General features: G+C 36.3%; 1 protein-coding gene across 3 annotated transcripts in view; it reads left to right on the forward strand.

Annotated features, from left to right (window-relative positions):
- Positions 1 to 3,776: 3,776 nt before the first annotated feature.
- LOC125246951 (solute carrier family 45 member 3) overlaps positions 3,777 to 16,935 on the forward strand; it is a 29,712-nt gene continuing 16,553 nt past the window's right edge. The window contains exon 1 of one of the 3 annotated variants that reach the window (XM_048158105.1): positions 3,777 to 3,925. The gene's annotated coding sequence lies outside the window, so the exon portion shown is untranslated. Of the gene's footprint in view, positions 3,926 to 15,263; positions 15,539 to 15,574; positions 16,859 to 16,935 lie in introns of those variants that run through there. The other 2 variants (XM_048158106.1, XM_048158108.1) reach the window with 2 other exon arrangements.

Raw genomic sequence — 16,935 nt, forward strand, 5'->3', positions numbered from 1 at the left:
CAAAATAGCGACTTTATTCAACAATATCTAGTGATGGGCGATTTCAAAACACTGCTTTATGAAGCTTTATTTTTTCTTTTGTTTCGAATCAGTGGTTCGGAGCGTGTATCAAACTGCCAAGGTCACGTGAACTACTGAAGTTTCAAAACACATATGACATAACGAAGCCTCGTTTATGGAAATCGTGTGATTTTGGCGCTCTGAACCACTGATTCGAAACAAATGATTCTTAAAGCTTCGAAGCTTCATGAAAAGCAGTGTTTTGAAATCGCCCATCACTAGATATTGTTGAATAAAGTCATTATTTTGTTTTTTTGGCACACAAAAAGTATTCTCGTCACTTCATAACATTAAGGTTGAACCACTGTAGTCACATGAACTGTTTTAAATATATTTTAGTAGCTTTCTGGGCATTGAAAAAGGGAGTGTCATTGCTGGCAATGCAGGCCTCACTGAGCCATCGGATTTTATCAAAAATATCTTAATTTGTGTTCCGAAGATGAACAAAGTCTTACGGGTGTGAGGGTGAGTAATTAATGACGGAATTTTTGGGTGAACTAACCCTTTAAACTTCTTAATATTATTTTATGTTTTTTAATATTATTTTAGAATTGTTTTATTAGCTTCTATAAAATTATTCTATATAAATTATTCTATAATTTACATTCAGTTATTAATTTTGGGACCAATGTGTAAGTAATGTATTTTTGACCAGCATGGTTTCTTTAATTCCTGGCAAAAACAGTACAAATATATTCATTTAATTTGATGTATGGATCCAACAGGTCACAAGTTCTAGACTGTTCTGCTGTCCCTACCAAAGTGAACTCAATCAGTCTCTAATGGCCCAGCAGTCTCGCTGTCATTGGTGCTCAACTCAGAGAGCTTGTGCTAAGGAAATGTGTCACCAAATGTCTCACATTCTTAGTATCAGTTAGTGGCAGAATCTGGTCTCTGGTTACCACTGCCTGGGGTAGGGGACATAGGTGCATGCTCAGCAGCGGCCCCTCCAGCACAACCACCTCCCCCCTCTTGGCTTGCTGTTTTAACGTCCTGCTCTTTAGCCATCTGAGCCCTTATCATCCAACAACTGTGCCTGACAGAGCACTGTTTATTCAGCCAGGCCGAAACATTGAACGGCCTCCCCTTGATGGACTGGCCCATCCCGTGTGTGTGATGAGTGTAGGATGTGTTCATTTTAATTAGAGCTCATCATCTTCACACTGTCTACATGTGCCGTCGGTACATAAAAGGGAAGAAACAATAATTGGAAAGTTGATTCTCCTTTTGATTAAGATGTCAAAACAAGCTGACACTCAATTTAGTAACCGTTTTCTGTGATGTATCATTTGAACACCAATATAAGCCAGGCCCAGACATTCCTCATGGGACCTGATAGTGGCACGGACTGTTCTGTTAAAGTCGGCATGAAATAGAAGTTGCGATAGTCTTTTCTTCCCTATTGTGTGACATAATATATCCAAGTGAAACATCTTCTCGAACAAGAAAAAATGTAGGGCGGGACTTGATTTTGTTCATCGGGAATTGATTGGATGGTTGTGGTTTGTTCCGTCCTTGCGACAATAAACTTTTGATTTTTATTATTTTGATTAAGGATTATGAGAGCACATATTTTTTTTAAATAATGTGCACAGATAAATCATGAATACTGCAATATATTCCATAAAAAATAAGAATTGTCCGTTTGGATGGATGGATAGATGGAAAGATGGATGGATGGATGGATAGATAGATAGGCGGATAGATAGATGATAGATAGAACAATGATAGATAGATAGATATCAATTGTACTATAATAGACATTTTACTAAATTAATGTATAATAGAGACGTTGTTTATAGAGAACAAGGATAGATAGATAGATAGATAGACAGATAGATAGATAGATAGATAGATAGATAGATAGATAGATAGATAGATAGATAGATAGATAGATAGAACGATGATAGATAGATGGATAGATAGATGGAACGATGATAGATAGATAGATAGATAGATGGATAGATGGATAGGTAGATGGAACGATGATAGATAGATAGAACGATGATAGATAGATAGATGGATAGGTAGATGGAACGATGATAGATAGATAGATAGATGGATAGGTAGATAGAACGATGATAGATAGAACGATGATAGATAGATAGATAGAACGATGATAGATAGATAGAACGATGATAGATAGATAGATGGATAGATAGATAGAACGATGATAGATAGAACAATGATAGATAGATAGATAGATAGGTAGATGGAACGATGATAGATAGATAGATAGATGGATAGGTAGATGGAACGATGATAGATAGATAGATAGATAGATGGATAGGTAGATGGAACGATGATAGATAGATAGATAGATGGATAGGTAGATAGAACGATGATAGATAGAACGATGATAGATAGATAGATAGAACGATGATAGATAGAACGATGATAGATAGATAGATGGATAGGTAGATGGAACGATGATAGATAGATAGATGGATAGGTAGATAGAACGATGATAGATAGAACGATGATAGATAGATAGATAGATAGATAGATAGATAGATAGATAGATAGAACGATGATAGATAGATAGATGGATAGGTAGATAGAACGATGATAGATAGAACGATGATAGATAGAACGATGATAGATAGATAGATGGATAGGTAGATAGAACGATGATAGATAGAACGATGATAGATAGATAGATAGATAGATAGATAGATAGATAGAACGATGATAGAACGATGATAGATGGATAGAACGATGATAGATAGATAGATGGATAGAACGATGATAGATAGATAGATAGATAGATAGATAGATAGATAGATAGATAGATAGATAGATAGATAGATAGATAGAACGATGATAGATAGATAGATGGATAGGTAGATAGAACGATGATAGATAGATAGATAGATAGATAGATAGATAGATAGATAGATAGATAGAACGATGATAGATAGATAGATGGATAGGTAGATAGAACGATGATAGATAGATAGAACGATGATAGATAGATAGATAGATAGATAGATAGATAGATAGATAGATAGATAGATAGATAGAACGATGATAGATAGATAGATGGATAGGTAGATAGAACGATGATAGATAGATAGATAGATAGAACGATGATAGATAGATTGATGGATAGGTAGATAGAACGATGATAGATAGATAGATAGAATGGATAGATAGATAGAACGATGATAGAACGATGATAGAACGATGATAGATAGATGGATAGAACGATGATAGATAGATAGAACGATGATAGATAGATGGATAGATAGATATCAATTGTACTATAATAGACATTTTACTAAATTAACGTATAATAGAGACGTTTATAGAGAACGATGATAGATAGATAGATAGATAGATAGATAGATAGATAGAACAATAGACAGAAAGAATGATATATAGATAGATAGAACGACAGACAGATAGATAGATAGATAGATAGATAGATAGATAGATAGATAGATAGATAGATAGATAGATATCAAGTGTAGCCTACTATAGTACTATTATATATAATAGACATTTTACTAAATTAATGTATAATAGAGACGTTGTTTTGTTTCAAAAAAATAGAAACTCGTGTTTTTCAGATCCATAAGCCAAAATCAAGGACTTTTCCTTTAGTAAAAAAGGTCCCTATAATACGGATCTTGCTCTAAAAACGAAGAAGAAACAGAAATTCCATGCACTTTTTTCTCTTCTTTGGTGGTTGACCTGAGCTCAATAGGAGGATTTAACCCATCCTCTACACCTCCCGGGTCCGTGCATTGATTCATGCCTTTTCCCGGATAATTTCAGCACGTCACTGAGTCCTTCCCACAAAGTTGGGAAACAGCGGAGCGTCCGTGAAAGAGAACGGACACACGAGAGCCGCGTCTGGAAGGTAAGATCACCGTGTTCTGTTCTGTATATAAGTGATTATATGGTTTATTGAAGCTTTACTTGCTGTCATTGATGTGGTCGAACTGAGAGAGGTTTCCGAATGAGTGATAAACGTAAGAAACTTGTTCATTGAATCAAAATGACTTCCGCTTCCTGCATGATAAAATCACTGGCGGAGAACAGCAAACATGTTTGTACCGTTATACAAACACGTTAGACTAGACTGTTCGCTTGAGGTTGAATTTTGCTTCATTTGTTAAGTGATGTCCACGATATAAACAGTCGGTTTCTTCACTAGAACTTTAACGTATAAAGCTTGGCTCTCATTTAAACTCTAAAACTTCTTGTACTCTGCCTTTCGCTATATTTGTATGGGGTTCCAAGTGTCAGGGTGTTAAACGATTAGAGTCTATTCTTTTTTTCTTTTTTATCTCCAAATGAAGCATTTGGTGAGACCCCCGCTGTTTTGACACATGGATGTGGGGGAGGTAAATACTTAAGTATTTTGAGACTTTGTTTAGTCTGCCTCATGTTTTGGCTCTGTCTCAAAACATAGCGCGTTCGTGAACGAATCTCCTGTGGAGTCTCAATTTTTCTGAATTATACTTACTCTTTGAACCATAAACTGTCTTTTTCAACCACGTTCGACTCGCAGCGATTCCCGTTAACAACTCGCCGACTCATCGAACCGAGTCTTTTTCGAATATATTTATACTCAAAATGAGCAACCCTTTATTGTTATTGAAATAGACTTTACTGGAACCTTTTAAAGCATCTAATATACAATATACCATATAGAATTGCTGAATTGTTTATTGAATCTGTTGAAACGGTTTGATTAATCGGCACCTATATCCCAAAAATGTTGGTAGTCCATTCGGTTTTACAAGATTTTAAGAGACACGCTGTTTCAATGTCTGCTGGTACCAAATGCAAGATGTAATTTAAAAGTCGATTATGTTATAATTTCAGGTTCAGTTGTTCATATTTTGAACTGAATGAACTGTCTGAGGCTGCAAATTTGGTCACATTTCCATCCACCAGCTCAGTTATTATGAGTCACTGCTGACAGCTAGACAATATTTATGGGGAGTCTAGACAAGTATTTATTTATAGCAGTCTCTCTTGACATTGTTCGCCTGAAATTTAATAAACAGAAAATGGCACATTTAAAAGCACATTGCTCGGTGGGAGGTTTGGAGTGTGCCTCTACTATGTTTCTTTTATACCAGACAGACAAACATAATAAATTTAATAAGTATGATTTTTTTTTTTCCATTAAGCTTAGCTAAGCATAAAGATGCTTTAGGGCTTTAGATCCAGCACTAACAGGGCTCATCTGCTACTTCCTTGAGAAATGTTCCTCACCCGAAATTCCCTTGCTAGACCAGCTGTACTCAGCTCGCCTAATACTACACAAGATCACGCAAGCCTCTTAAGCCAGTCAAGGTGTTTTGTTTTCTTAATTCATTTCTTAATTCCCTCCAGACTGTGTAGACTATACAGAAGCATTTGATAACATTTGATAATGTTATCTTTTTTTACATATATTTTTTACATTTTTACATTTGATAACTTTGCATAATAATAATAACAACAACAGTAATATTAATAATTGTTTTTTTTTATTATTATTATGCAGTTATTTGTATTATATATGCAGATATATTCTATTTATAATAATTTATAATACTATTTTTGATAGATTTCATTTTAATATTATTTTAATAATATTAATATTTTATTTGTATAAGTTGTTTTTTGATCTAAATGACTGGAAGAGAAAAAATATTTTAATGAAAAACATTTTTTGTCTGAAGCTCATGGACAAATAATCTATAATAATAATAATGACAGAAATAATAATTTATATTATTATTTATGCAACATATATGCACTGATATACTATTATTTTACTTTTTAAAAATATTTTAATGTTTTTTATTTCTGAATATTACAGCCAAATAGAATCAGAAACAAGATTATTTGCTGGGTCTTTTGCACATTTATCTGTCCTGTATACCCAGCCAGTATTCTAGTTACCCTGTTCTAGTTACCCATTGTCTCAATAGACAAGAAATGGTTGACATCTGGAATTTAAGTTGCTGTAACTCACCTAGTAACTCAACTAGTTTTAAAAACTCTTTTGTTGTTAAAAGACACAAATGCATTCCAGAAAGCCTCCCCTTGCCTCAAGGTCAGTGTTTACACCACTAACCTGTAATACTGAGCGATTGCCAGCTGGCTTAAGGTGAATGATGTCTCCATGTCTACACCAAAGGGCCAAGTTCGTAAGATTCGGATGGCTGCCAACCAGCTTTGGAAAGTCACCTTCCATCCTCTTGGCTTGGTTTATTCCTTTCAAGTTGTTCATTCCTTTAATGTTTGCTGGACTGGATTTCAGTAAATAATTGGAGCTGCCAACTAAGGCCAGACTGAGCAAGTGATGTCTGCTTGAGTTGGAAAATGAAAAATATTCTCCGATTCATGTGGTGTATTCTTAGGACTACAAGACAATGGTGGTGAATGCAGAATTTGTGATGAAAACACTTTGTATTGCATGCCTGAGGCAGTGCGGTTCAAATTGTTTTATTTGCCCATCATCCTAAGATTGCAGACAAACCCATATGACGCATCTTGTGTAAAGAATCAATAATCATTTAAAGGACTTCATTCAGATTCATTCATATTTAGGTTTTTATTAGTCATGTCACCCTCTCACTTGTAGAACAGAATGACAAAAGTGATGAAAGCCACTGAGTACTGAAAGAGTATGTGGAAACACCGTGTTTCACTGCCGCTATACCAGCTGTTTATTTTCTGCCTCTGCATACGTGGTCTCAAAGAACTTTCATTACAAAGAACTGGGGAGTTGCAGCCTTGTATATGGGATATTTTTGGCATCCTTTGAAAAGATGCTGTTTGGTGTAGTTACAACAACTGACAAGAGAGTATGACTACTTTTTGTATGTCCTTGAACAAATCAGCTTGTAAAAAAAGAAGAAAAAAGCATTTATTTGAAATAGAAATCCTTTGTTAACATTATAAATGTCTTTATTGTAAAATCTGATTGGTTGATTAGAACGTTGTTCCAGGATCAACAAAGATGTTGATCCAGGAACATATTGTACTTGGTAAATATAAATATATAGGGTTTTTTTCCTCTTCTTTTCCTAGCTTGACTTGACCAAAAATCCTCATTTCTGAACCCTGCACAAGACTGATATTCTTAAGGCAATGCAATCTTGGTCTTTCCATTGTCTCAACTGTTTATGTCTTTGGTTATGAAGAAAAATGAGTCGAGGTTTGCAAACCTATCATCATGAATGCTTTCCTAGGGCTTTTAAAAGCTGCAGTTAAGGATTTGTTTGTAAGTTAGAACTGTTTAATGTGCCTCTGCTGCTCATCAGCAGAGTGACTGCTAGACATTTTGCATCTTAAATGTCCATTTTGTGCATAATTCAATTTAGAACCTTCTCAGAATGTTTTCATGGAGGCCTCATTACGGGTAGCAAAAAAAAAGTAATGTCTGCAGTGGAGGCCCCAAAGCTAAGAAATACTTTTATGCAGAGTATCAGGTCAAAATCACAATGGTGTACTTGGGGCCCTGAGGACAGGATAAATGAGACTCGTCTCGAGTCATTTTCCCAGAGTGATAAGGCCAGATGTTGGTAGAGAAAAGCCACATTGACTGAAGTGTGGGAGAACAGCCTCGTATATAAACACTGATGCTTCGGTTGAATAAACAGATTCTGTATTTGCCAGGAAACCCCAAGTTATGAAAAAAGGAAGGGGATGACATGAAAGTTTGTGATTTACTGTCCCTTCAAGTAAGTCAATGTTTGGGCGACAGTGAGAAATATGGGTTGGGGGAGAAGGTCTCTTTCATGTAGTGAAAAGGATAGAAGAGGACCTTTGATATTTGAGATGCACTGAACTCTTTGAAAGGATAAACTGTGATTTAAATCAATATGGCCATGCGCTTTGATGATCATTTCAGCTTGGCTATTGTTGTATCATAAATGTTTTTTGGTGGACCGTCTCTGCGTTTTGTTGATTCAGTGAATGTTTGAGAGCCTTATGTGTGTCTTTTTGAGTTTACACATCCACACCCAAAGTTATGTTCCAGTGCCTTTTCATCTGGAATTTCTACTTGAAAAGAACTTTGCACTGCAAGTTCAGCTGACATTATCGCCTACAAGAATAGACCAGGTGAGTTTTAAAAGGTGTAGGCATTAAAAAGTCAATCCCTGGTTATGGTTGTGCTTGTAAACATAGAAAGAGCTCCCGAATGATTGTAATTTCCCTGTGTTTCCAAATTGCGTCTCCTGCGTGACGGAATTTTCCACCCGGGAATAGCTGCAAGGCTGCGCCTGCTACTGTGGCACCATTTGTTCCATTCCCTGCTGAAACTTCATCTAATTTTGGGATTTTCTGATTATACTAATTCTTTTTGAAACAGGAGGAGCAACAAACTTTGCTTAGGCTACTGTCTACAGTATCTTGAAGGAGTTTCTGCTATGGAAGCATTTATTTTTTTTTTTTTACTAAATGGTACATGTTTTACTGACTCATTTGGTGAATGTCTATCCTTCCATGACTAACATGGAACTTCAAATTACAGAGGAACTGACTACTGAACATGGTTACGTGGCTCGCTGGAATATTTCATTTTGATTTGTCAGTAATTCTGTAGTCAGACTGACAAACGTATGACAGTGTAATTCTCTAGAATTTATGACTATAGTTTTTGTCAATCAAACACATTCAGTTTACAACTTAGATAATTGAATTAGTGTAGTTACTAATATTTATTCCTTAAATGTACTACAAGAATTGTTAAAGAACCAGAACCAGACTTGTTCATTTCTTTACTACACTCTAAAAAAATCCTGGGTTGTTTCAACCCATGTTTGGGTCAAATATGGACGAATCCAACTAATGTTCAGTACAATGTACTGTTAAATGTGGTTAAAGTTACCATTGTTTCTTACTGTAGAGCCGTCGTTGTTTTCATTATTAAACACTTGAGTCTGTATAATTCATAAACACAACTTCATTCTTTATAAATCTCTCCAATAGTGTGTAATGTTAGCTTTAGCCACGGAGTACTATCAAACTCGTTCAGAATCAAATGTAAACATCCAAATAAACACTGTACTTATGTGATTAGACATGCTGCATGAAGAACACTTTGTAAAGATACAATTTGAGGGTTATATTAGCTGTGTGAACTTTGTTTTATAGTCGCGAGCTCGGGGGTGGGGAGCACGAGAATTTAAAGGGGCCGCAGCCTGAATCGGCACATATTTAATGATGCCCCAAAATAGGCAGCTAAAAAAACGAATAACAAAAATCTATGGGGTATTTTGAGCTGAAACTTCGCAGACACATTCAGGGGACACCTTAGACTTATATTATATCTTTTGAAAACATGTTCTACGGCACCTTTAACTCTAATATGTTTATTTAGATAGTAAGCAGCCATATAATAACCAGGAGGATAATGCAAGATAAACCCCTTCAGGGTGATACTTTCTTTTGAGAATGACTGACCAACAGTCACTGTATTTATCCCTTACTTCTTTTACTCATACTTAATACCCAACATCTCGAATGATTCATAGTCATAAACAGCCCTGAGGGCTCTCAGTTCTTAGGAACTGGGAGTGTGTGTTGTCTTCTTAGAAAATGTCATCATTCCTTGTGCTAACATAATCACTATTTAATGAACCAAAGATAGATGCCAATAAACATAGTCATTGCAATAAAGACTGATCCATAGGGAGGAGTGTTAGTACTCAGCCAAAGATGTACAACACACAATCCCGTCACGGGTTTGTTTAAAGGTTAATGTTTAAAGTAATTAATCAGTTACGCTTGATCAACAATACTGATGACATTTTACAGTTGTCGTATACTAAATACTACAATTACTGTACCTGTTTGTTCATTGTAGCAACATTGAGCCATGCATCTTATCTTAAAGACAGCCTAATGTTGTTCCAAACCTGTGTGACTTTCTTCTTCTGTGAAAAATGACTTGGTGTGTTTGTGTCTGTACAATGAAGGCGAATGGGGTCCAATTTTGTTTTGAACCCAATTGACTTTCACTGTACAGACATAACGGTTAACATTCTAAGTGCGTTAGGGTACGGATTAGCATAAAGGGTATGTTTTGGTGTTGAGGTAATGTTGGGGAGGGTTGTAGATGTTGAGATGTTGGCCTCGGGGTTGGGAGGTAGAGGTGTGAGAAAGGCCTGTCCTTATGTGCAGTTTAACCTGATCTGGGCCATTATTGCAGGTTTTTTTGACTGGGAAATGAGATGGATAAGGGGGTAGGTAGGTGGGTGGGCTGGACAAGAGGAGGGGATGGAGAGAATAAAGTCCTGAGGTGGAACTGATATGAATCTGTTCTTTGTTTCATATATCAGTGTTGAGATGCTGTGCTGGGGGCCACGTTTAGTGTTGTTTGGGGCCTGAGATGACAGGATTTTGCTGTCTAAGACGAGGATTTCTGTCCCATGCAGGGGGTTTTCTATCACACAGGTCGGAGCAAAGAAGAAAGAGATTTATAATTGGAGAATAAGGGTGAGAATGAGTTTAAAGGTAGAAGAAAGAGTTGTGTACTATTTGGTAAGATTTCTGAATTTTTGTATATAACTTTCGTTTTCCCATCCTCGTATTTCCTCAGAACAATTGTGCATGATGTGAGAAAAATGTATGTGTGTAATTTTGGCTGCTTTGAAAGTTCAGTGGTGATCTAGTCATGCTTTAGCTAGCTACCTTACACACATATATATATATACAGTGAAGAAATAACATAGTTGTGACATATTGTAATGACATTCCATTCCTGTAGTTTTGACCAAAGAAGTTACATTTAATTATCAACAAACATGATTTAGTTAGTCTGACTAGTCTTCAGCTAGCTGATTTGAAGTCCTGCCTTTCCAGAACTTTCCGGTAATTTCATAGCACTCCATTAGAGAGGATCAGCGCTTGCTTTATTGTGTCTCTCAGGTCATCTGCAGCCCACATTCCTCTCTCTTTTGACCTGATAAGTGTCTTTCTGTATCCAGTGTCTATCAGATAACTCAGCGCTCCTCTCCCGGGAGCTGCATAAAGCCTGAGTGTGAACAGCCTCTGCAGATTGTGTGTCTGCACCTGAATTTGATACCATTGGGTGAGAAAGTGTGGGATCTTACAGTTCAGAGAAGACAACTTCTCTCTTTTGCAATGCATTGTCAGGGTGAAGTAGCAATAAAATTATATCTCAGTATTATCAACCCTTTGATGATATGAGTATATCTCCCGATTTATGTATATATTTTTTTAGATGTTCACATTGATACCTATTTTTCTATCTAAGTAATTAATTTACTATTTTCTATTTCTTCTCGATTTAAAGGTGCAGTAGGTGATTCTTTACAGAAACATTTTTGTTATACTGGTTGAAAGTCTCCTCATATCCTGATAGCATGCTATGTAGACAGATTCTCAGTCACGAGCACCGTAAAACAAACAGCAGCCACCTTTTACAGTTCCTACCGAATCAAAACAACGAGCTTGTGATTCGTTCACACCATAACTAACACTGTAAAAAATTATTTTCATGATTTATCACAACATTTTTTCTTTTGTCAAATCAACTTAAATTATTAATGTGATTCAGATAACATAATATTTTGAGTTTGTTTATTAAACCAATCACCTTCATTGTATTAACTCAAACTTTTAATTTCAGTGAACTCGATTTTAAGGCAGCCAGGTAACTTACTTTTTTAAGTTAAACCAACAATTCTTTTTTACAGTACCGTAATTAAGAGATGGCAACCCGTGACGTTCTAACCAGAGCTGTTACCGTCCTTAGACTCGTAATTATGCGTTTCCATGTCAACAATATCAACACCGAAATTAATGTGCAGCAGTCAAGTACAAGCTCTCTAAGTAGTTTGCATTCATTATTATTGTAATGTTATGTGCTTTGAGACATGAGGTAGTTTTTAACGCCGTCTCTTGTGACGCTTTGCCGAGAGCAGCTTTGTGTGTGCGCATTCATGTGTTTTGGAGGTGTAGCTTTGGACGCCGATTTACAGGGAGGGTGGGATCAAATGCTTTCAATGCTAGCAGGCTAATGTTAGCATTTCCCAGATCTCCTACTGCACCTTTAAAGGTCCCGTTTTTCGTGGTTTTTTGAAGCTTTGATTGTGTTTATAGTGTGCAATATAACATGTATTCATGTTTCGCGTGTAAAAAAACACAGTATTTTTCACATAATTTACTTATCTGTATACCGCTGTTTCCACTGTCATAAAAACGGGCTGATGACTTCCTTGTTCTATGAAGTCCCTCCTTCAGAAATACGTAACGAGTTCTGATTGTGCCAGCGGTTCCTGTGTTGTGATTCGACAGCTCTGAGCGCTCCTTGCCCGGAAAGGTCACGCCTCTTACCATAACGTGGAGATGCACGCGCTCAGTGTTATAGTAAACATGTCTTTAATTTTACCCTATCAATTTGAGCCGGAATCAGACCCGGTGATTGGACTGCGGGATGAAAATAACAGCGTTTCGACGACATGGCGACAAACACACTCTACAAACGCAACTCTTGTGTATTCCTGTGGGCGGAGGTTAGTCAAAAAACTGTTTTAGTGACGTCATTAAAGAAGAAAGTAGAGGGATGTAGTCCAAACTGGCCGTTCGATGTAGGCGACTTCTGTTAAATAAAATATCTCGCTTGGCATTGAACTTTGAGCTTTAAAATTTTACAGATTTTATTTATACTCTAACAACAACATTACACACTAACTAAAGTTTGAAACATGGGATCACGAAGAACGGGACCTTTAACAAATAACTACATTGCTGTAATATTTGATGTTTAATTCAGATGTTTTCATGAAACAACTTGAGAACAAACTGTCAAACTGCTCCACGTCTTTGAGGGAAGGCTTATCACATTATCGGGCTGAGTGCCGAGGTCAGGGGTCACGTTAACGGATGCTAGGAAAAGATTAATGCCTCCAGGTCATGCCATTGTCTTGTGATCTCAGTTAAGAGAAGAATTATGCCAAGACCATCCCTACAGTCAAGACCAGAATTCAATAAGGTGGAGTCTAAGAAAAAGTCGACTGCTAAATAGCTTGTCTACGTGGAATGTTAATTGTGGGATTAGAGCTCCAGTGACGCCTCGGTCTCATCTCACTTTCAGCCAAACCACTGTTGAACATCATCTGAGGTTTTTGGTTGGATGTCTGCTGTTGCTTGTGGTTCTGATGTCACTCTGGAGAAATGTTCTTCCCGGCTTTAAGTTCAGACACTCGGGCTGTTGTTAAGCGTGTTTCTAAGACTCTTAAGACTTGATAAAAGCTTAACTGAAAGGGCTTGATTCCTAAGAATATCAAGTTACTAACATTGGCTCAATGTTCACAAAGCCTGTTTTGTATGGTAATAATGCCCTTCAGAGCCATTAAAGCTTATCTGCGGGGGCAGAGGGGGATGTGGTATTGAATAGGTCTGGGATTGTGGTGTGCAAGAGGAGCAATGGTGGTGTCAAAAGATCTTTAACCTAGTATGCAGTGCTCAAACCATTTCAGATCAGGTGGTTAGAGAATGTTTACAAGAAACTTGCATTTCACTGATCAGTAGACATGATGAAATGGTTTAGAGACGCAAAAGTGGGGCCATTATGCTGGCTGAATGACCCAGTGCCTTTGCTTAGCATGATTCATGTCACGGTAAAGGCACGCCAGGTTTAAAACAAACACATGTGGCTTTCATTTGACACATAATTTAAGGCACGTCAAACACGCTGCTAAATTCTATACGGTAGCTCCGCTTATAACTCCCAGCTTCCCCTGTGTCTCTGAACCATGATACCACTGGAACGATAACACTTTTAATGCCCTGTGAGTGACACATCTCCTTGAATTGTCACTTTTCATTATGTCAAATTCTCCCTTTGGTAACAAGGGTCTGAAATTAACTTGAGTAACACAATCCTTCATGCTGATCTTAGTTTGCATTGCTTCAAAAGAATGTTCCGTGGCGAAGCCTAATATTAATTATCAGAGCAAAGAAATTGGACTTGTCCCTCGATAATTTAAAGAAAATTCATTATTTTAAAGAAAAATTGGTAACACTTTACAATAAGGTTTCATTTGTTAACATTGGTTAACTACATTATGAACTTATTGCATCCTGTTAATGTACAAAAATACTGAGGTGCAAATAGTATCTGCCAATATAAAGTATAGATAACATCTAATTACTATTTATACTTGTTACAAAGAACTGATACTTTTACATGGTGTAAATAGAATCCATCGCTATTTTCACCAAGTGTAAATAGCATATTGCTAAGAAAATGCTGCTATTGTCACTTAGTGTAAATAACATCTTTTGCTAAGAAAATATGCTATTTTCACTTCGATTAAATAGCACAAATTTACACTTGGTGTAAATAGCATCTATTGCTATTTGCACTAAGCGCAAATAGCCGCTGCCTATTATTTAATGGACCTGAGCTAACATGAACTAACAATGAACACCTGCATTTTTATTAACTAACATTAACAAAGATTAACAGATACTTTAACAAACGTATTACTTATTGTTACACTGTAAAAAAAATCCCAGTAAAATTTACGGTAAAAAATCGGCAGCTGTGGTTGCCAGAACTTTACCGTAAAAAATACAGTAGCAACGTAAAAAAAAAATCTGTTAAATTTACGGTAAAATAACGTATTTCATTAACTGATATAATGTTAATTTACCATCCTAATGAAGTACTAATATCTGTTTTGTACCTTTATAATACACTGACAGTCACCAAACACAGTGGTGATAAGAGTCACATGATGAATCAAAGTTCATCACAAGCAGATTTTCCACAAGCTGAGAAGGAAAACACTAACATATAGAAGGTGCACACAGTGTCATTCACACAAACACTAAACACCATCATGGTAACATGCATGAAATTTTAAAAATACAATAAACATTAATTTAACAACATTAGATGTAACATAAAACCCTAATGTACATAACTGATTCGAAAAAAAATGAGAAAAACTAAGAAGAAACAGAGTTATTTCAACGAAAATATATCAAACAAGTGAAGTGTCACGCAGGGAATTGTGGGAATGTCAATTTAAGTTTTTTCACTGTAAATTTTACAATGAATTGTTATTTTTCACTTCCAAAAACTGTGAATTTAACGGTATTTTACCGTAAAATTACATTAAATGTACTGTTAGATCTATTACAGTTATTCACCGTATGTAGTACGGAAACTTTCTGTAAACCAATTGACAGTTTTTCACCGCAGCATTTTTACAGTCTTTTACTGTTAAAATCACGGTCATTGTTTACAGTGTAGTTTATATAACTTAATGCATTAACTAATGTTTACTAATGAAACCTTATCGTCAAGTGTTAACAAAAGATGTTTAATGCGACACTCATATTTATGTTTCTGCACTCTGCTTGTCTGTTTACATGTTCCAGAAAGATTATCAGGCTGCGAGTTATTTCTGAGGATTTTTAAGCGAATCTTTCTGCAGGTTACATTGCCAACCCCCCCATACCCCCCACGACAAGTGTCTTTTGAGTAAGTCATTGAATCATTCGTTCAACCTATTTGTTCAAAAACACTGATTCATTCAGGAACATAACAAGTGATTTCTTTATGAGTGAGTCATTCAATCAACTCAACTTTATTCAAAATTGATTCATTTAGGAACAAAACACTGCTACTGTGTGCTACAACAATGATGGAGTAACAAAATAACTGTAGCTAAAATGTAGTTACTTAACACCAGACTTAATGTTTACCGAATTATTGTATAAAAACAGTATCAGACTTAATTAATTAATGTTTAATTATGAGTTTAACCAATTAAAAACAGACCATATCAGAAGTATAGGAGATGGTGGGATAATTCAACCCATCTACATCAGAAAAGGCAATTAACTATGATTTAGAGGAAACGGGCATTAATGTGCCTCTCTTTTGTAGTAGTTATAGAAAAGTCATCAATAAGGATGACCTTGAGGGCCAGTTCTAGAGAGAGGAGGGGGAGTTGTCATGGGACGGGTGAAAAGCAGGGGGTTGTCTAGTCATTATGACAGCAGGGTGGACGTCCTACAGAGATGGACTTGGATAGACCCCTGATAGGCTTCTTTCAGGAATGGGTGTGAAATGGTTGCGTCTGTGGAGCAGCCCCATTTTGGCATATGCTTTGTGCTGAAGTATTGCGGTTGTTTTTCTATGACCATCCATTAATAGACCATATGATGAGATCGTTTTTTAGATATTTCACAAATTCACACAATCTTGAGCATTAATGCAGCACTTTCGTTGGTGCAAGACTTTAGGACTCCACTATATTTAGATTAAACATACTTTCATGCTTTATTTTTTTGAACACTTAAAATAAGTCCACTATGAGGCATAATGAAATGCAGAATGCAAATTATATTTTTTTGGTTTGTTTTGGTCTCTTGACTACAGTCCTATTTAAAAACCTGTTTAATGAAGCTGTTTAATGCAAAATGAACTTGTATATTTGAATCATTTCAGCAAAGTTGCTTATAGATTCTTCAAATGGAGATGATATGCTTTCTATCTGCCAACGTTGAGCAGATGGCTCACATGGATGGAGGAATGTAACACCAAATATGAATTTAGCACCTGGTTGTTTTTCATCCTCCTGAAAGGTGGCGGCTGCTCTGAGTGTTCTCACACATGTCTCATAATCAGATGGCAGGGTGACAGTCAGCTCTCAGAACCAGAGACGCAGAACTCGCTCATGGTTTAATATCTGAGCTCCGGAAGAGCTTGATGTAATCAAGAGAGAGTTTCAGCACTTTAAACATTATCGAGAGCAACTTGGAAGCAAATCAAGTTACCTGAAGTGCTTAGAGAGAAGTAAGTGATTGAATATGGTCTGCTCTTGTTGAAATAATGTTTGTAGTTTTTTTCTTCTAGTGCGCTTTGCCTCCTAT

This window comes from Megalobrama amblycephala, linkage group LG15 (genome assembly GCF_018812025.1).
Source record: "Megalobrama amblycephala isolate DHTTF-2021 linkage group LG15, ASM1881202v1, whole genome shotgun sequence".
In the NCBI taxonomy this organism is placed as follows: domain Eukaryota; kingdom Metazoa; phylum Chordata; class Actinopteri; order Cypriniformes; family Xenocyprididae; genus Megalobrama; species Megalobrama amblycephala.